This window comes from Saccopteryx bilineata, chromosome 6 (genome assembly GCF_036850765.1).
Source record: "Saccopteryx bilineata isolate mSacBil1 chromosome 6, mSacBil1_pri_phased_curated, whole genome shotgun sequence".
NCBI lineage: Eukaryota > Metazoa > Chordata > Mammalia > Chiroptera > Emballonuridae > Saccopteryx > Saccopteryx bilineata.
This window is the reverse complement of record NC_089495.1, coordinates 176,139,443-176,160,125: the sequence shown is the minus strand read 5'-3', so window position 1 is coordinate 176,160,125 and position 20,683 is coordinate 176,139,443. Positions and strand designations below refer to the sequence as shown.

General features: G+C 38.7%; 1 protein-coding gene across 1 annotated transcript in view; it reads left to right on the top strand.

Annotated features, from left to right (window-relative positions):
• SPTLC3 (serine palmitoyltransferase long chain base subunit 3) overlaps positions 1–20,683 on the top strand; it is a 152,187-nt gene that overhangs the window by 9,013 nt on the left and 122,491 nt on the right. The window lies entirely within an intron of this gene.

The following is a 20,683-nucleotide window of genomic DNA, read 5'->3' as shown; positions in this document are numbered from 1 at the left end:
AGGCAGTTAACTTAGCACGGCATTTCCTGGTAACAGTGATATCTTAGATATATGATGCAGTAGATTAAAAAATAGTTACAAATTATTTGATATATTTTCTATTAAGAGGTGAAATCTATTTTACTCCCCTTCAATCTGGGCTGGACCTAATGATTTATTTGGTCTATAGAATGTAACAGAAAGCACTATCTGGGACTTCTGAGACTAAACTGAAAAGAATCCTTATAGTTTGAACCCTGTCCTCCTAGAACACTTACTCTTAGAGCCCAGCCACCATGTTTGAAGGAAGCCCAAGCAGTCCAGAGGAGAAGCCCAAATAGCAAGAAACCAAGTATCCTTACAGTGCTTGTAGCTGAAATGCAACACCAACTTGTAAACTGTATGAGTAAACTATCTTAGAAATGGATCCTCCAGCCTGGGATTTATTTATCAACTCTAATTGATACTTCATGGGGTATTGGTGGGTTGTCCCTGCTGAGTCCTGCCCATATTACAGGTTCTTAAGCAAACAAATAATTTTTTAAGTGTGGTGATGGTTTGTTAAGCAGAAATACTATATAAGCAAACCCATTCTTCAATTTATCATCCTCATTCTCAGTGCTGGTATGTACATTTTGAGGGAAGAAGTTTATTGTGGCCATCTATTTGCTCTCAGTTTGTTTTGTGCTTTGACATAAAGACTGTATGCTTACGTAAGTATCTGGTTGGTTTAGCCAAATTCATTGAACTCAAATATTATCCATGCAAAGGTACAATCATCTGAATGCTGCCAAATCTGAAGCGTAATTATTCACCTGCAGCGATCTGTAACTTAATTACATTGCCTATGAAGAAAGAGCTGGCTCAGATGACTGTGTATTCGGGAGTAGGTGTTTTCATAATTATAAAAATACAAGTTTTTGAGTATATTTAATATCAGCCAATTATAAATTAATTCTATCTATTGGCTAAATTTTCTTTTAAAAAACTATTTTGGAAACACTGTTAGAGGTAGATTGATGTTAATGTTAATCTGAATACTTGCAAGGAATCTACTACATTCATTTTAAAATACCCTGAATTTAATATTTTTACTAAATATTGACTTCTTTATCTCAGTTGGCCTGAACAAATAAGAGTTTTACTGGAATTCTAAAGTATACCAATCTGTACATGAATGTGAGAAAAGAGTTGTTGCCACCTTATTAGAAACCAAGATATTGACCAGATGATTTGCAATTTTGATTAAACATTAGGAGCAAGGGGACACTATAAGCATAACTCAAAGAAGTATTCAAAAATTGTTCTCCACAATCTATTTAATCCATCACAACACCTTCTGAATCCTGCCCCACTCAAGAGTCTTGTCACACTGGGGATCAGTTGATTACAGCAGAGACTGAGGTCACAAATGCCTGGAGGGGTGGGAGGACCTGGTATGGAACAATAGGAAGTGGTAAGAACGGGTTTGCCTAACAAAGCTCTCCCAGAAGAAAGAACTTGTCCTGTGTTGACAGATTTTAGGGTTTTCAAAAGAAGTTGTAAATCCAAAGGAGGTGAAAGGAGGAAAGAATCTCCCCATTTTAATAAATTAGAACCTAACCTTTAAAAAATTCAAGTCCTGTAGATTTCAAGGAAATATTGCTACTGGCCACAAAGGTGTGATCTCTGAACTATAGGTCAATGGGGTGAGGAAAAATAAGAGGTTATAAACGTGATATTTTCTCATATACATTTAGAAAGGATGGTTCAAGGAATTTGACTCCTCTTAATCAAGATTTACTTCTTTTTTTAAAAAAAAGATGATATAAATATATATCATTTTCCTGAGTTGTCATATTAACACTTGACCCTGGAATGTGCAAGTTTGAGGAGCAGTTATGACCAACTACATACACTAGACTTTCCTGACTAGCCCTGATTTTAAATATTAGATACCAACATCTGACAGTATTTTACTAATCAAACTTCATCTCTCAAACTTGATAGGAAATGACGTACAAACCTTTCGTTAGACAATGCATCATAAAGCTTTGTCACCATTATTATTCTCTGGATATGGTGTAACTAGGCCTTCAAAAGTTGCCCAAGAAAGGCTATGCAAACCATAATTATTCTGTTAACTATAAGTTATGCCTGAGTGCTTTCTCTACCAGCTGAGGCTTAATCATTTGAAAGTCAAGGATCCTTTGAGAAAAGCTGATAGATAATTTTTATAGAAAAATGAATGTGTTCATAATCACCAAATTTTCCATGTAGAGAGTTCATTTACTCTGACTTTCTCAGAGCCCTAGGTTAAAAACCTCAGTGATGGAATGCTTTTATTAATTAGGATACATCTGCCCTCACAACCTAACCAGAAAAACCAGCAAATCAACCTCTGTAGAGGAGAAGCATAGGTATTCATAAATTGATTCACCAAGGACAGAAAACCACACAAAATCCAAAATGATTTAAGCAATATACACACATGGGCTATTCATTTATTTTAAAAAATTATATTTGAATTTTGCATTCCGATGTACTATATTCTATAATACATTTATATTTTTTATCACAAATGCAAAATTACTTTTATGTCCTCCCTTAAAACCTTGAGTAAACATAAACTCCCAGAAGGATGTTTCTTTCCTAATGACCTTTCATACCCAGAACCCCTCAGGATTTCCCAGGGAACCTCTTAAGGACGAATGCTATTAGGAAGATCAGTCACTTTGACATCAAACGAGACTGGGTTTGCGAGCCAGCTATGCTCCTTACTAGCTGTGTCATGTCGGGCAGATACCTTCGTGTCTCTTATTCATATTTTAAAAAGCTATGAAGATGAAATGAGATAGTCTATATAAGGTTCCCACTAACTATCAGATATATAGTAGATATTCAATAAATGATAACTATAATCTAAAATTTGCCTGAAGCTATCTCTTTCTTTACTATTATAATAGTGTGCAGTACAATGCCTGGCATATAATAGGTGCTCAATAAATGATAGTCTTATATACCCTCAACTTCTCTCATTCAATGGTGGCTTCTCAGTTCTCATTGTACTTGGCCTGTCAGCAGCGTTTGACACAAGTAATCACTTCCTCCTCCTTGAAGTACTTTCATCTCTTGGATTCCAGAAGATGACTCCTATATCACTAGTTTCTTTCTATTCCTGGTTCTTCTTCATCTCCTGGACCTTTAAACACTGGAGTTATCCAAGGTTCATTCCTTGTACCTTTTTTCTTTTCTAACTGCATATCTATCATGATCATCTGATCTTGTCTCCTCACTTGATGTAGATGTCATTTCCAACTGCCTACTTGATCCTTCCACTTGAATAAGCAAAAGCCGTCTTCAAGTTCACATGTCCAAAACTGAGCTCCTAACATTCCTGATGCTCCTCTTTCTGTCCCCAAACATGCTCCTTTTACAGTTTTTCTCCCATCTCAATGAATGACAACTCTATCCTTCCAGTGGCTAGTATGGCCAGGAGCTGCCATCGTGGCCATTCACATGCAGGTTCCAATTGGATTCAGACAGACAGTAAAGAAATGGCAGAGTCAGAGGATGGTGGCCCATTCTGTTTATTGGTGTCTCACCAAGACAGGCAAGCCACAAGAGAAGCCAAGGGAAAAGCAGAAAATCTGCTTTTCCCATGGAGGGCAAGGGATCAGGGAGGTCTCTGCAATGGTGATAGCAGGAACCGAGCGTGAGCAAGCACCCGGTCTGCCCCATTTTACAGTGTAGAAATCAAAACCTTTAATCCAATATACAAACAAGGAAGTCTATGATACAAAGTCACTTAGAGTAGGAAAGGCTTAGTCTTAAAACTAAACCTTAGGCTATAATGACCCTGCCTGCTTATAGCCTGTCCCCCACACCCAATGCAAACTATAAATAAGCAAACCTATATATCATATTTACAGGCTTATTTGACCAACATGGCTCAAACCAAAAAGTTGGGTATCATTCAAGAGTTTTCTCTTTCATTCTACATTCAATCAATCAGCAAATTCAAGATTCCACCTCCACAGTGTATTCAGAGTCGGACAACTTCTTACCTTCCCTACAGCACCCACTCTGATATCAGTTAGTATCATTTCTCACCGGGACAGGTACAGGAGCCTCATCTCTTCTCCCTCTATCCCAATTATCCATTGCTGCATAACAAACCATCCCAACACACAGTGGCATCAGACAACAACCATTTTATTATGCTTCTGGATCCTGCTGATCAGCAATTCAGAAATATACAAAGTGGGGACTGCTCTTCTGTGTTTCATGATATCCTGGGCCTCAACTAGGATGACTCAATTGGCTGGGCCTGGAACACCTGGATCAGGAGGGTTTTTCCCAAGATGGCTTCCTCACTCCTATGTGGCATCTGGACTGGGATGGCTGAAGACAGGACAAGCCGGGACTGTGGACCAAATTGCCACATGAGTTCCCTCTAACAGGGAGGACTCCAAGAGAGAGTTTTATAGTAAATGAAGTAGAAGTCTCACCACCTTTTATAACCTATCCTCAAAGAGGAGCTTCCCTTCCATCCTACTTTATAGATTAAAGCACCACAAACAAGCCCATTCGTTTCAAGGGGAAGGGACTATCCCCCCCTCAATGGGAAGAATATCAGAGAATGTGTTGAACAGATTTTAAAACTGTCACACCCTTCTTCCACCCCTGACCTCTCCTCCACTGCCACCACCAAGACCACAAGACCATTATCAACACAACAGCCAAATGATCTTGAGAAATGAAATCAAGATGTCACTCTTCTGTCCAAATCCTTCCCATGTCTTCCATCTGACTCAGAGAAAAAGCCAAAATCCTTCCCATGGCCATAAGGCCCCATGGCTGGGTCCTCCCTGACTCATCTCCTGCTCTTCTTCCTGGTGCTCAACATATTCCAGTCACACTGATGCAAACAGCCATGTGTGCTTCCCCCTGAGGCCATGAGCACTTCCTCTCCCATTTGTACTTCCCACAGGTCCAGGTGCCTGTGCCCTACCTCGTGTCAACCCTTTACGCAAATGTTATCTTCTCTATAAGAGGTCATCTTAGTCTTATCTAAAATGGCAAACCTCCTCACTTCTGGCCTCCTTTTCATGTTTGTTTTCTTTAGTACCTACTATTAGCTACAAGCACACCGCACATACACACGATCTATTTCCTATTGGTCCATCATGTGAGCTTCACATTGTCAGGGATTTCTATCTTATCCACTGCTGAATGCCCAGTACCTAAACCAGGGCCTGAATAGTTTGTGCTCAATAGTATTTGTGGAAGAAATAAAGAGCATCTTTTTTATTAATCTTTTGCTTCTAAGAATTCTCATTTCAGCTTGTTTTGTTCGCTTCTCAAACTGCTAGTTGCTATCCACAAGCCTAGTTCTTCAAAAGATTTAAAAGGCCCCGCTCACGATAAACAGACTTCTTTGTAGACTTCAAAGTGTATAATCTCTTACAAATTAATTTCCAGATTTTTCTAACCTCTGTGGGAGAGCATTCACTGCCCTTATTTTTAAAATGATTCAAGCACTGGATGATTTTGTGTGACCAGGTAGCTACATGCTATTTTCTGTCTGGCTTATTTCATTTAGCATAACGTTCTCTAGGTCTAGCCATGTTGCAGATGACAACATTTCATTCTAATTTATGGTCAGGTAATACTTTTTTGTACATATGTGCCACATCTTTCTTATTCATTTATCTATCAATAGACCCTAGGTTGTTTCTGTATCTTGCCTTTAGTAAATAATGCTGGAATGAACATGGGGGTGCATATATCTTAAATTAGTGTTTTGTTTTCTGTGGATAAATACCCAGAAGTAAAATTGCTGGATCACATGGTAGTTATATTTTTAGTTTTTTGCAAAACTTTAATACTGTTTTCCATAGTGGCCACACTAATTTACAATCCAACAAACAGTGCACAATTTATATAGATATCCAGATATTATGAATAATTCAAGCCTGGGGTTAGAGAACATGCCTTAAGCAAGTGAAACTTTTTAGGGAAGTGAAAATAGAAATTAAATATTATTAATACTGATAATTCTATTACCTCTTGGCAGGAAATAAAATATGCCTGGATTAGAAAAAAAATGACTAATACCTCTGGGTATACAGACTGTCATCTGGTTTTAATAAATTCTCCATTCTCAGGGTTGAATGTCCAAGAAAGTCAGTACAATTTGTTTTCTCACCAATGATCTTATATATGAGATAATTTTTAAATTTTTATTTAACATTTTTGTTATACTACATATAAAGAACTTTACAAATAATAACTTATTTGATCTTCACAATATCATTATGTGTTTGATACTGTTACTATATCCATTTTTTTTTAGATGAGGCAACTGATTATACAAACATTAGGTAAATATGCCCAAGATTAAACTTTTAGTTAGTACTACAGGTTGACCCTTGGGTCTGTGTCTTTATACTAGAAAGAAAATTGCCTCCGCTCAAACATCTTATTATAAATATTTGCAACCTCACAGCAGAATTCTACAATGAGTGCTTGTATATGTACCACCTGAATTCTATAGTTAACATTTTACAATATTTGTTTTATCTCATTTTTATCTATCTCTCCATTCTTCTCTCCATCTATCAATTCATATGCTTCATGCATTTTTAAAAAAGTTATTGAATCAATACATTTTACCTGAACATCTTCCATAGACGTATCATTAACCAGACTTCAAATTTTGTTTAAAGTTCCTTTCTTCTTTTTTTTGAAATATAATGAAATATACAAATATAAAGAAATGAAAAAATCTGCATTCAGTGAATTTTGACTTGCACAATGAATTATACTACCTTTTGATTGTTCTTATTGGAAATGGTTTCATAATATAGTTTTGACTACAGAAAGATACAATCAAACTGTTAACATTGGAGGGTTTAATTTCTAAGGGAAAGAACTGAATAATATGTAAATTAGCATCTAATGAGGCAAGGAAAGGGCTTAAGTGAAGGCTGACTCACTAGACAAGTTCTACTGTACACATTTAATTCCAACAACACCGAGAGCCATTTTCCTTTTTGATCTTTAGTATAATCCAGCTAGTAGTATGGGACCTTAGTTTAGAAATTTTTACAGTTTCACTCCATCTCCTGTCTCCTTACACATGGAGAAATGAGACTCAGCAAAGCTAACTAACTGACTGGCTCCAAAGTCACACCTACGTGATACTCCCTTGGTCTCTTGTCAACTGAAACAAAGTCCTCTCTGGGAAGTTGAATTTTCTGTGAAACCTCCAGAGAAGGACCCTCAACTGAATCCTTGGCCAGTTTCTCCCTTTATGAGTAGGCAGGCTTCCTGAATTTCATGGTGCTGAATGGCAGGGACTGTTTGGTCAAGCTTCGGGGAATAGGAAGTTTTGGGTGGGGTTCAGGATCATGGAGGTACAAAAAGAAATTGTTTCAATTTGACTCAAAGAGAAATATTATTGTTTATAATCCAAGTTGAATCCACTGAGTTTAGCCAAATAACTCTCAGAACCACATTTGTGTTTCCAGGGGCCCCACCCTTGCCATAGTTCACCTATGAGTCATTGGCTGCTTGCAATGGGCAATGCCACTGTGCACACCTTGCTGTAAAGTCGAAGCACATCTCTGCTGTTGGTTCATTCTCATGCAGTTTAGGAGACTGCTTTCTTCTGATTTCTGGTTGTAAGTTCAAAATTTCAAAATCAACTGAACAAGTTTGCTTCATTAACTCTTATTCTTCAATGGATATGTAGAGACTTTCAAGCACCAACCACAGAAACATGAATCACTGTGTGTCACTGAGTGGGAGACCTCCTTGGAGGACGTAGTCTCCATCCACACAGACTTGCAGAGGCCCTCTGGAAAACACATACCCGATCAGAATTGTAAGCCATAATTTGCTTAAAACTCATCAGTGGCTTCCCTTATTAGGATCAGTGCTGCAGTCCTAAACTTGGTTAATGATCTCTGCATAACCTACTGGGCTATTCAATCATTCACCATTTAATCAATACCTACTTCATATCAGATGCCATTCTAGGCACTGAAGTAATAGCAATGGACAACATTAATGGAGTCACCCTCCTGGAACTGACAGTCAGCCAGACTTGCCCCCTCACTGTCCCTGCCAAACACACACACACACATGCACACGCACACACACACCCTTCCGGAAGATTTTCACACTCTTCTTGCTTCTGGGAACACTGTGCCAGGTAAACCCCTACTGATTACTTCAAACTCATTTTAAATACCATCATCTTTAGGGATGCCTTTGTCTTTTCCTGACTGGTTCAGATCCCCGTCCTATTCACTCCTCAGCATACTTACTTATTCACCACTTCCTTTTTGGTAAGAATGGGTTCTGCATCTGTATTTCCATTGGAGCAGGGGTTAGCAAACTTTTTCTGTAAAGAACCAGATAGTAAATATTTTTAACTCTGTCTGTCACTACTATTGAACTCTGCCATGATATTGTGAAGGCTGCCATAGACAATACATAAACAAATGGATGTAGCTGTATTCCAATAAAACTTTATTTAAAAAAGTATGTGGTGAGGCCCTGCCCGGTTGGCTCAGCGGTAGAGCGTCGGCCTGGCGTGCGGGGCACCCGGGTTCGATTCCTGGCCAGGGCACATAGGAGAAGCGCCCATTTGCTTCTCCATCCCCACCCCCTCCTTCCTCTCTGTCTCTCTCTTCCCCTCCCGCAGCCGAGGCTGAATTGGAGCAAAGATGGCCCGGGCGCCGGGGATGGCTCCTTGGCCTCTGCCCCAGGCGCTAGAGTGGCTCTGGTCGCGGCAGAGCGACGCCCCGGAGGGGCAGAGCATCGCCCCCTGGAGGGCAGAGCGTCGCCCCTGGTGGGCGTGCCGGATGGATCCCGGTCAGGCGCATGCGGGAGTCTGTCTGACTGTCTCTCCCCGTTTCCAGCTTCTGAAAAAAAAAAAAAGTATGTGGTGAGTCAGTTCTGGACTGTGCACCACAATTTGCAGACCTTAGACAATAGAACCTACTGAGCTGATAGAAATGTGGTCTCTCTGCACCTCCAGTAATGTAGCCATTAGCCATATATGGTTATTCAGTATTTGAAATGTGGCAAGTGCAATTGAGTATCTAAATCTCTAAATTTATTTAAACTTAGTTATTTACGTTTAAACATAAGTGCCACATGTGGTTAGTGATTACTGTATTGAACAGCATATAGGTAGACCCTGAGTGTTGTGAGGATAGAAGATGTGTCCCTCTTAGTCAACACTAGTCACCTGGACCCAACACAGCAGCTGGCACAGAATAAGTGCTCAAGATGTGTTTGTTGAGTGAATAAGCAAATATATAAATATGAAATGACTTATCAATCGTTTTGGATTTGGGGTTTTTTTGTTTGTTTGATTGCTTGTTTTTTACCACTGCTATACACTTGAATAGATGTTGCCACTGGATAATTCTTACTCTCCAGTTTTAAAATATTACATTTTTGTATGCACATTTTATCTCCCCATTATTCCATGAGTTCCATGAGGTTGGGAGCTATCAAAGAGACTAGCTGAATGCTCTTCTAGTGTAGCACAGGTCCATGAGCATGGTAGTCAGCCTTCCCATGGAGTGTTTGCCACTACCAGTACCCCCTGGAAAGAAGAAAGATTCAATCCTCTTACTATATTATTTCTGAAATATGCTCCAATCTGTCATGTCGTAAAAATCGAACTTCCAGCTCTCCTGCCTCAACTCTGGTGTCGTGGAGTTAAGAAAGCCAACATAGTTTTGCTTTTTCCTGCTTTGTAAACTTGGGCGGGTTTTTTAATGCCCTGTGTCTCTTTTATTAAGTGAAGATAATTCTAATTCTATTACAGCTACTTACCACCTACCTTTTGTAATATTATGTAAATAAATAAAATCATGGTCATAAAAGCTCTTTAAGCACCTCAGAAATAAGCACTGTTTTCACATGGCACATTATAACTGATCAAGAAGATAGTAGGTAATAGTTATTCTCGGAAATTAAACCACTGGTGCATTCTTTGCTCTGGTTTGTCAAGGTAACTTAAAAAGCTCTGTGATCCTCAAGTGAGTCAGCAGGTTACAAATAAGATCAGAAGAATATAATCATTGCAGGGTGATAAGAGAGCTACACTGTGTTCCAAAGTTGAATTATGTCTAATTGGCTTCAAAGCCTCCACCCCAGCTGTCATCCCAGGTAGGATCTTAGGACCCTACAAATCTTTCCACCCTGCATTCCTTCAGCAGTTCTCACTAGGGGGCATTCCAATAAAAGTACATCTTTCTTCTACTGCTATCTAAAATAGAAAGTCTGGCTCACCCTGCCATAAAAGGCCTATTACATTACAGTGGGCTTTATACATCTCATCTCTAAGTAGGTACCACATGAGGTCCAGCCAGAGGTCCATGCAAGCTCCTGCTTATCTTGTTTTATCCCACTAACAAGAGCCTATGTTGGTCCTCCTGTCCTAGAAGGCCCTCACTTCCTCTCACAACCTTTTCCAATCTTGGCTTTCTCTCTATCATTCATTCATTCATTCATTCATTCATTCATTCACTCTTTTATTCCTTTCTATAGCAGAGAGTCACTGGCATTCTGCTGGGGACTCTGTTTGGACCCCTTCGTGCAATCTTGCTCTTTCTGTGAACGCTTCACTTTCAAATCTGGGTGTGCCCTGTGGAGACTGAGGCTCACTTCATAAGCTGCTCTGACTTATTAGCTAACTTCACAGGTGGTGAAGAGAAAAGTGAAGACAATTGGAAACAAGTTAACTACTAAAAAAAACCTAACTTGTTTACTAATGAAAAGAAAGGGTTGGAGTAGCTAATATATGTATAAAGAACTGGTCCCCTCTATAGTTCCATGTGTATAATCCATCTTTCTCTCTCTGACTTCTGTGGTCACTGAAGCCTAAGTCTTACCATATATGGTACTTTCCTCCCCCTATCATGTACTGTTTCACATGCCCCAGATATAAATTTGAATTTTGGTCAGCTCAGATGTGCCCTGATAACAGGTTTCCTTGGGAAGGTAACACAGTTCTCAGACTTCTTTCAATTGCTTCTAAGCAAGGGTTAAAAATGGAAGTATTGCCTGACCTGTGGTGGCGCAGTGGATAAAACATCGACCTGGAAATGCTGAGGTCACCGGTTCGAAACCCTGGGCTTGCCTGGTCAAGGCACATATGGGAGTTGATACTTCCAGATCCTCCCCCCTTCTCTCTCTCTGTTTCTCCTCTCTCTCTCTCCTTCTGTCTCTCCCTCTCCTCTCTAAAATGAATAAATAAATAAATAAAATTTTTAAAAAAGAAATGGAAGTATTTTGATTAATTTCTGTAATGTGTATTCATTAAGGTAATGCTAGATTTCAAAATAAAAGAGGCACCAAATAAAAGTTAATTTTTCACTCATGTTACGTCTAATTGGCAGTGATAAGACGTTAAGAGGGAAGGTGATAAGGACTCTGCTCCACACAGTGATTCAGGGAAGCAGACTAACAAAAGCTCTGAAGTCCTTAACACATGGCCTTCTAGGTCATCTTGGCTATCAGCATTCAGATGGCAACAGCGGGAAGAGAGAAAGAGATGGGAGAGAGGCTTTTATGGGCCACTCCTGGAAGTGGCACATTTCTTTTATACCCTTTTCACATTGGTGGAACTCCATCACATGGCTGCATTTGTCTGCCAGGTTATGGGAAATGTAGTCAAGCTGAGAAAAAATGTAAAGGATAATGGGTTTGGTGAACAGCCAGTTTTTGCTACACTGGACAACAGGGGTAAAATCTTTGATATATTTGAAAGGCCTGGATGAGAGATAATAAAAGCCTTTTTCCGTCCTGCTATCAAATGACTTGTCTTTTAAAAATATTATTGTAATACAATGTAGTGAGTATAATAATAGTGTTATGCAGTGAGAACATCTATATTTTTTAGAACATAAAACTGGGTCTTAAACAATGGATTTGAGGCAGGTAAATCATATATGTATGTGGAATAGGAGAGGAGAGGTGGCAGCAGAGGACAGTTTAAAAAAGGAGTGAAAACTAAAGAAATTACAGAAAAGTTTGAGGGGGATAATAATCAGAGTGTAAAATGGAAGAAGTCTGATTGTGCTTAAAAGCAACAAATGGAAGACAGGAAATTAGCAGACTTTAGACAGGCATTGTCCTCTATGGATGCTAAGAAACTTAGCTTTCTAGTAGAAACAAACACTTTCCAAATAGAGTTTTGTCATGGTATAGGTAAATTCATATGAAAGGTGATAAAGACATTTGGAACATGTGCTGGGTTTCCCAAAGTGAAATAGATATTCACTTTGGTATTTTAATAATATTCAATAAGCCAAGTTGATCAGCAAATGTTTATTCAGCACCTACTATGTGAAGCTTTGTGTTGACAATGGGATTATATACACTGTGAAGACCACCCAGGAGGTACAGAAGTATGTAACCTTTCCAAATCCCTTTTTGTTGATGACCATCTCTAGGGAATACTATAGAAATGCTGTTATAAATAGTGCTTCCATGTGAGAAATAAAGATGAAGTTATTTAGCAACTGCAGATTTGGAGAGTCGGGCTGGAGTAAAAAGACCATCAGGGAAATGATTGCAGTGGTCCAGGAGAAAGGGTGATGAATAGCTCCCTGATGCTCTCAGTCCTATCTTGGAGATTTCTCTCTATATATGCATTCCTACTGCCCTTATCCTTCCAGCCCTTATACTTCCAACCCTTGGTCAACTGTCTTCTCATTCATGAAAGCTCCTTACCTCCTCCAGCTGGTGCTAAATGCATCTTCCTCCCAGTTCCCAAGGTACTGTGAGTGCCCTGACTGTCTCTCCATGGTACCATTTGTCAGCCTGTCGTAAGTCTCAGAACATCCTGTCTCCTAGAAGAGCATTTGGTAATACAGGCACTCAGAAAGACTTGGTTTAGTGTTTAAAAAAAAAAGAATAAAACAACAATAAAATATGTTTTAGATCAGGGGTCCCCAAACTATGGCCCACAGGCTGCATGCAGCCCCCTGAGGCCATTTATCCGGCCCCCGCCCAACTTCCGGAAGGGGCACCTCTTTCATTGGTGGTCAGTGAGAGGAGCACATTGACCATCTCATTAGTCAAAAGTAGGCTCATAGTTCCCATTGAAATACTGGTCAGTTTGTTGATTTAAATTTACTTGTTCTTTATTTTAAATATTGTATTTGTTCCCGTTTTGTTTTTTTACTTTAAAATAAGACATGTGCATAGGGATTTGTTCATAGTTTTTTTTATAGTCTGGCCCTCCAACAGTCTGAGGGACAGTGAACTTGTCCCCTCTGTAAAAAGTTTGGGGACCCCTGTTTTAAATAGACGGGATAATGGAATTTTAGGGCAATATGAAAACAATAAATTTTAATTAGAGTTGACATATATTAGTATATCTCAGCAGTCTGAACATTTGAGTTGACTGAGCAATTCAGGCTATTCTACTCCAGCTGTCCACCTGGGATCTCCTAGATTGGAGGTCCAGCTGGCGTGTATCATGTGGAACATCATATTCCAGGGTCTGCCCATAGGTAAATGATTACTTGCATCAAGAGTGAATCATATGAGTTTCATAAAGCATTTCTAAATACATGATAAGGCTATGGTTAAGATACTCATTTTTCAAAAATCCCCAGACAACTTTAAGACATGAAGTCCTTTTCCAAATAAGGTAGAACTGTGTACTCTCATCATTTGTATATCATTTCACTTTCATGCGCTTTGGTGCTTGTAGGGCCGGGGGCAGAGGCTGTCATTGAGCAGGTTCCCATTGGATTCTAGCAGATGGTCAAGGAACAGTGGAGCCAGAAAGTGGTGGGCCATTCCGTTTATTAGAGTCTCACAATATTAGATGAGCAAGCAGTCAGGGAAGACCGCTGCCCTTTCACTCAGGGCTCCCAAGCCCAGAATTGGACTCTGGTTCCACACCACGGACTCATTCTCCAGACTGACCTCTGGACTTGTAGGCCCCAACAAGCCTCACTAAGGCGCTCTCTCTCTCTCTCTCTCTCTCTCTCTCTCTCTCTCTCTCTCTCTCTCTTTTTCTCTCCCTCTCTCTGTACTCTTCTGCAAAACAGACTGGGGGAAAAAAACCTTCTCCAGCAAACAATGGCTCCTCCCAAGCAGGAAGGCAATCCACAATTTGCATTCTGCAGCCCTGAAGGCAAGCATGCACAGCCTTCCATAGACTATACACACATGGCGCTGCCCCAATACAAGTGAGCAAATCTAAAAAAAACTTACTTGTTTACCTAACAGTGCTGCATTAATTATATAACTTCAACCATATCTAATGGCATTCCATACATGTCAGAAGAAAATTAAATGGCAACCTTGAAATCAATATGACACTCAAACATTTTAGAGTAAAAGTGAAGAATTCTACTGAGGGAAGAGCAGCTTTAAATTTTACCTACCAGGTCGCCGGTTCAAAACCCTGGGCTTGCCTGGTCAAGGCACATATGGGAGTTGATGCTTCCAGCTCCTCCTCACCTTCTCTTTCTCTCTCTCTCTCCTCTCTCTCTCCCTCTCTGTCTCTTTCTCTTCCTTTCTCTCTCCTCTCTAAAATGAATTAAAAAAATTAAAAAAATAAAATTAAAAAAAAAAAAGAAATCTAAATTTTACCTACCATTAAGGATAATAATTTGTGTGTGTGTTCATGTGCATTGTGGCCACTTGTATATCTTTGGAAAATGTTTATTCAGATTCTGTGCTCATTTTTAATGGGATTATTTGTCTTTATTATTGAGCTGTGAATGTTCTTATATATTCTGGTCACTAAATCCTTATCAGATAAATGATTTGCAAACATTTTCTCCAATACTGTGAGTTGTCTTTTCATTTTCTTAATCCTTTGAAGCACAAACACTCCTACATTGGATGAAGCACAACTTGTCTGTTTTGTCATTTGTGCTTTTGGTGTCCTATCTAAGAAGGTTTTGCCTAACTCACAGTCACAAACATTTTCTTTTACATTTCCCTGGGAGAATGTTACAGTTTTAGCTCTCACATTGAGGTCTGTGATCTACCCGTGTTTCCCCATGTATAAGAAATACCTTCTCTTGAAAAATTTGGGGTCTAAAAACTAGGTGCCTCTTATACAGTGATTGTAGACTATTTTACTTGCATTTCTCGCTTTCTCACTCTTGTTTTTGTGCTCATTGCAGAAGACAGTGATTGGTCATCAGACACAGATGAGGACAAGCTAATGAATGGGAGTTTTGACAGTGATGAGGAGATGTATGGATTTTATGATGAATAAAACTTGAGTTCAATAGCTTTATGTAATACATTTTTTCAAATTTTGGGCCCCAAAATTAAGGTATATCTTATACATGGGAGCATCTTATACATGAGGAAACATTGTATTTTGTGTTCATTTTTGTGTATGTTGTGAAGAAGAGGTCCAGCAACACGTGCTCAAGTTTTCTTGTGCAAATCCCCATATATGATGGTCTTTCTCAACTTCGGTTTCTCCATCCCCACCACTCTTTCCTCTTTGACCTTCCATTTCCTTTTTACCTCTCACACTTGCTGTCTCGTGGGGGACTCTCACTCTCCCATTACTCCTTCTGTGGAAGGATTGGCCATGGCTCTTTATATATTCTTTCTCTTCTTTTCCAGATATTTCTCTAAAAGCAACAACATCCATTCTAACAGTTTCATCTATCATCTCTATTCAAATTTAATGAAGATTGTAACATGTAATGGGCACTTACTCTCTGGAAAATTCTGTGCATATATTATCTTAATTAATTTGTGGGCTAGGTCATACAGACAGCAAATGAAAGTGCCTGGATTTGAACCCAGGCAGTCTCATTCCTGTGCAAACACTCTCCACCTTCACGCTGTATCCTGCATAAGACTGGGCTCAAATCCTACATTTTTCAGGAGTCTACTCCTGATCACTTAATGTGATACAGTCTCTCCAGTTGTGTCACTTGTATGCCACTGACTTTTTGCCCTATGTGTTAATCATTTGCACTCACTCCCTTTGTATACCATTATCTTATTGATTCTGGAGGAAAAAGACTGGATTTATTGATTTCATGTCCCCTTAATAATATCCTAGAACAGTGAAAAAGGGCAGCTGGTGAATGACCAGCTAATTTTCAAGATGTTTATTGTCAGATGTGACAGGAGTACAGGAAGTAAACCAATCCCTGGGGGTCACAGTGTCCCAAATGACCTAGCACTCTGGCGAGGTGGCTCAGGATCTCCTCATTTTCAAGGCTATGAAAGAAAAGCTACAACAAAGAATGAAAGTGTGTTACAGATAAGCATGCTGTTGTCTGCCTTAGCCACCAACTGATTAAGCAAAATTTTATGCTCCATTTACTTTGATAGGGCAAGTTCTCATATTTCAGAATAACCAACCCTGGTCTGAGCAAGGCTTCCCATGAGGCATGACTAACTTCCACTTGGAATAAAAGAATGTAGTAAATGGGTCACTTTCCATCTGTTAAGAAAGACCTGTATGTTCCCAGATAACTTTATTCTCCATCGAGGCATCTTATTTTTTTTCCTACCAAATGAAATCACATGACATTAAATTAAAAATAAATAGTTACATGAGAGAATAAAGCAGATATTGATTTGGACTGATGGATATTGTTGAAAGTGTCATCTTTGTGTTATAAATATCATAGAGAAAAAGTCATAGAGGCAGAAAACAAAAAACAAAAAAGTTACAAGGACTCAGACTGAGCATCCAATGGAGGGTCCTGTTTGTATGTCAGTAGAGTCTGTTATGTCCTGGGCAGTTTGTCTCAGAGCCTCAAATATCAGCAGAAAGTTCCCATGAATTTCAGGGGAAACGTTCAGCTTATTTTGGCCACATACAGAGTTCAGAAATGGATAAGGGGCCAGGAGAGAAGAAATGGAAAACCTTCTGTAGATCTTTGACTGTCTTGGCAGTTCATTTTTTTCTCATGTGGCCCCAGAACTCAGCTGTCCTCAAAGCCAGGGAAGGTGTTAACTTGTAAGCAGGCTAAGTCGAGGTTTGGAAGTCACCCACATGGGGTCCCCTTGACTCATGCTTCCCTTTTAAAACAAAGGACCCCCAAATCCTGTCCCAAGCCCACTGCTCTCCTCTCTTTATAATTTGTCCTTTACCACATTCAACCATGGCTTAAACTGGGCCTCACATTCTCTATTTCAGCCAGGCTTTCTTTGTGCATTGCTCACTGCCTGGTGAACTGTCCCTCTTTTGCATGCAATCTCCACCTCCAACTTAGCATGTCCCCAACATAGTCACTGTCTTTCCCCATAAGTCATTGTCTTTCCTTCTTCTTATCACCAACATTATAATGCTTCTTGCAAATACCTTTGATTTTCCTCTTCCTTGACGTCATAACTAACCAGTCACAAAATTTTATCAAATCTTTCTTCATGAGGAATTCAGTCCATTTTTTGAGAATCCATACAAATCCCAAAAGAAAGGAAACCAATTGCATGTCCCCATGGTGTGGAAGGAACAAGGACATGGATCTTAACTGGGTCAGAGGTCACCCGGAATACTAAAGACAGACACTGTTCGAAGGTCAAACACAGAATAGAGCCCTGGCGGGGAGCCAAAAGTTGGCAGTAGAATAGTAAAATCAGTCATTCATCAGACTCATGGGACTAATGTGTGGACTTAATGAGAGGAAGGTCAAGAAGTCAGGAGCAAGAAACATGTCTGTTTGGTCATCTTTGATTTCCCAAAACCTAGGCCATTGGCAGCTGACAGTAGACACTCAATAAAGGTCCTATATTCCCAAACACAAGATATTTGATATAACCTTTCATTCACCTTCTATTTAAGATCTCATATTAAGCAATGCTCTCTCACTTTTATTGTTTTAAACCACCAGGTAGTGTTTGGGAATGATACGTCGAGCAAGAACAATCTTCTTCCATGTTAGTTTTGGGTGGTTAAAGAAGAAACCTGATATAATGGATAAATAAGGAGGCAAGGAATTTTAATAAGATTTGATAATATTTTGTGGGGTTTTGACTCAAGAACTTAAGGGTTATATGTCATTATTAAAAGGTGTTGTTGTTGGTTTTTTTTTTGCCCTGGCCAGTTGGCCCAGTGGATAGAACATTAGCCCAGTGTATGGATATCCTGGGTTCAATTCCTGGTCAGGTCATACAAGAGAAGTGACCATCTGCTTCTCTTTCCATCCCTCTCCCCTCTTCCCTCCTTCTTCCCCTGTTGCAGCCAGTGGCTCAATTGGTTCAAGCATCGGCCCAGACATTGAGCATAGCTCGATTAGTCTTAGTGTCAGCCTCAGGCATTAAAAATAGCTTGATTGATTAGATGTCATTCCCAGACAGCAGTAGCTGGGTAGATCCCAGCCAGGGAGCATGTGGGAATCTTTCTATCTTTCCTCCTATTACTTAAAAAAAGTTTTTTTAATTGTCTTAAAAACAGGTAATATAGGGATCAAAAATAGTCATCTACACAAATAGATTTTTTAAATTATCATATACTTTATGGATTAATAACTAAATTATGGAGATTCCAAAAATTCTCCATTTCAAACAACATAGAGGAATCAAACAGTGCTTGTAGTGATGATGAAGAGAACATGAGTGACAAAAAACAGTATTTCTCATCGAATGATTTTACAAAATATCTTTCTAAATATACATGTGTAATATAAATTAATACATTAACCATTAACTATCTATAAACATTTGACAGTAGCATTAGAAATGATTTTTAGTGTTGGATTTCACTAATCCATCAAGTTATGAGGTATAAATCAAATAAACAGAAATCCAAATGGTTCAGTACCAAAAGTCTACTTTCCACTGGAATGTTCACATCTAAAATAAAAGAGAGAAATACTTTAACTTTTTATTATGAAGAATTTTAAACCTATAGAAAAGTAAAAAAAAAATTAACAAGCATTCATAATCTCTACCTACATCCAAAAGTTATTAACTTTTTCCCCAAATTGCTTCATGTATATATTTTATGTTTGATGGATAACTTAAAAGAAAATTATACCTGTCATAGCTTTGCCCCCATAACACTTCAGCATGCATCTACAAAGATTAAACCATTCTCCCACATAACTATAATACTATCATTCCTAACAAAATTCATAATTCCTTAATACAATATATTTTCAGTTCACTTCTTGATTTCTACAGTTGTTCAAAATATGTAATTTTACCTTTTCTTTTTTTTTTTTTACAAAAACAACAGATTCAATGAATGACCACAATGCCTTTCAGTCTCTGCCTCACTTTTTTTCTTTTCTTTACAGTTGAGTGAAGTATAACTGACAAATAAAAATTGTATGTATTTGAGGTGTACGTGATTTGACATAAGTATATGTTGTGAAATTATTATCACAATCAAAGTAACACATCTATCACCTCACCTAGTTACCAAACTGTGTGCGTACAGTGACGGCATTTTAGATCAGCTATCTTAGTAAGTTTCAGGTGTGCTATATAGTATGTTGTTAGCTGTAGTCACCAAGCTAAACATAGATACTCAAAACCTATTCATCTTATAACTGAAGCTTTGTACCTTTTGACCAACAGCTCACCATTTCCTCACCAACACTCTGTTCTCTGCTTCTGTGAGTTCAGCTTTCCTAGATTCCATGTTTCAGTGACAACATGCAGCATTTGCCTGGCTTATTTCACTTAGCATCATGTCCTACAGGTTCATCTATGTGGAGCACATTTTCAAATATCTGTTGGCCATTTGTATGTCTTCTTGGGGAAAATGTCTGTTCATTCTATGTCTTCTTGGGGAAAATGTCTGTCTGTTCTGGTCCTTTGCTCATTTTTTAATTAGGTTCTTTAGGTTTTTTTTTTTAATTATATGTTTCCTATATATTTTGGGTATTAACCCCTTATCAGATATATGGTTTGCAAATATTTACTCCCATTCACAAGTTACTGTTAAATATTTTTTGATCATTTTGATTGCTGTGTAGAAACATTTTAGTTTGATGAAGACCCATTTACTTATTTTTGCATTTAAAGACCAAATCAGTTGTCATATAGAAAATTCCACATGTGGATTATCTGATTGTTTCCTCACGAAGCAATTTACCATGTTCCTCTATCTTGATATTGCTTATGAAATGGAAGTTAGATATGAGAGTTTGACCAATTCCAGTTCAAATGCGTCATTGCATATTGACTACTACAACATAATAAGAGCACAGAGTGACTAATTGTTCCAGCATCTGTGATGTAATTTTATCACCTGTTTAAGGTAGTAGCCCCAGCTATGTGACGAGGTAGTAACCTATGGGTGATACTTTGTCATCTTATAAAAACTTGATTCTTTGCCTGACCTGTGGTGGCACAGTAGATAAAGCATCGACCTGGAAATGCTGAAGTCGCTGGTTCGAAACCCTGGGCTTGCCTGGTCAAGGCACATATAGGAGTTTATGCTTCCAGCTCCCCCCCTTCTCTCTCTCTCTGTCTCTCCTCTCTCTCTCTCTCTCTCTCTCTCTCTGTCTCTCCCTCTCCTCTCTAAAATGAATAAATAAATAAATAAATAATTTTTTTAAAAACTCAATTCTTTATTAACTTTTCACTTAACAGATTTAGCATCTATTGAGAATTTTTACCTTAATTATTTTTTAGAGGGTTGTAGAATAAAATGTACACTTCTGACTATGTTTTCAGTTATCAATTTCCAAAATGGTTGAAAGTCCAAACTTAAGTATTATTCTTTTCTGAAGCT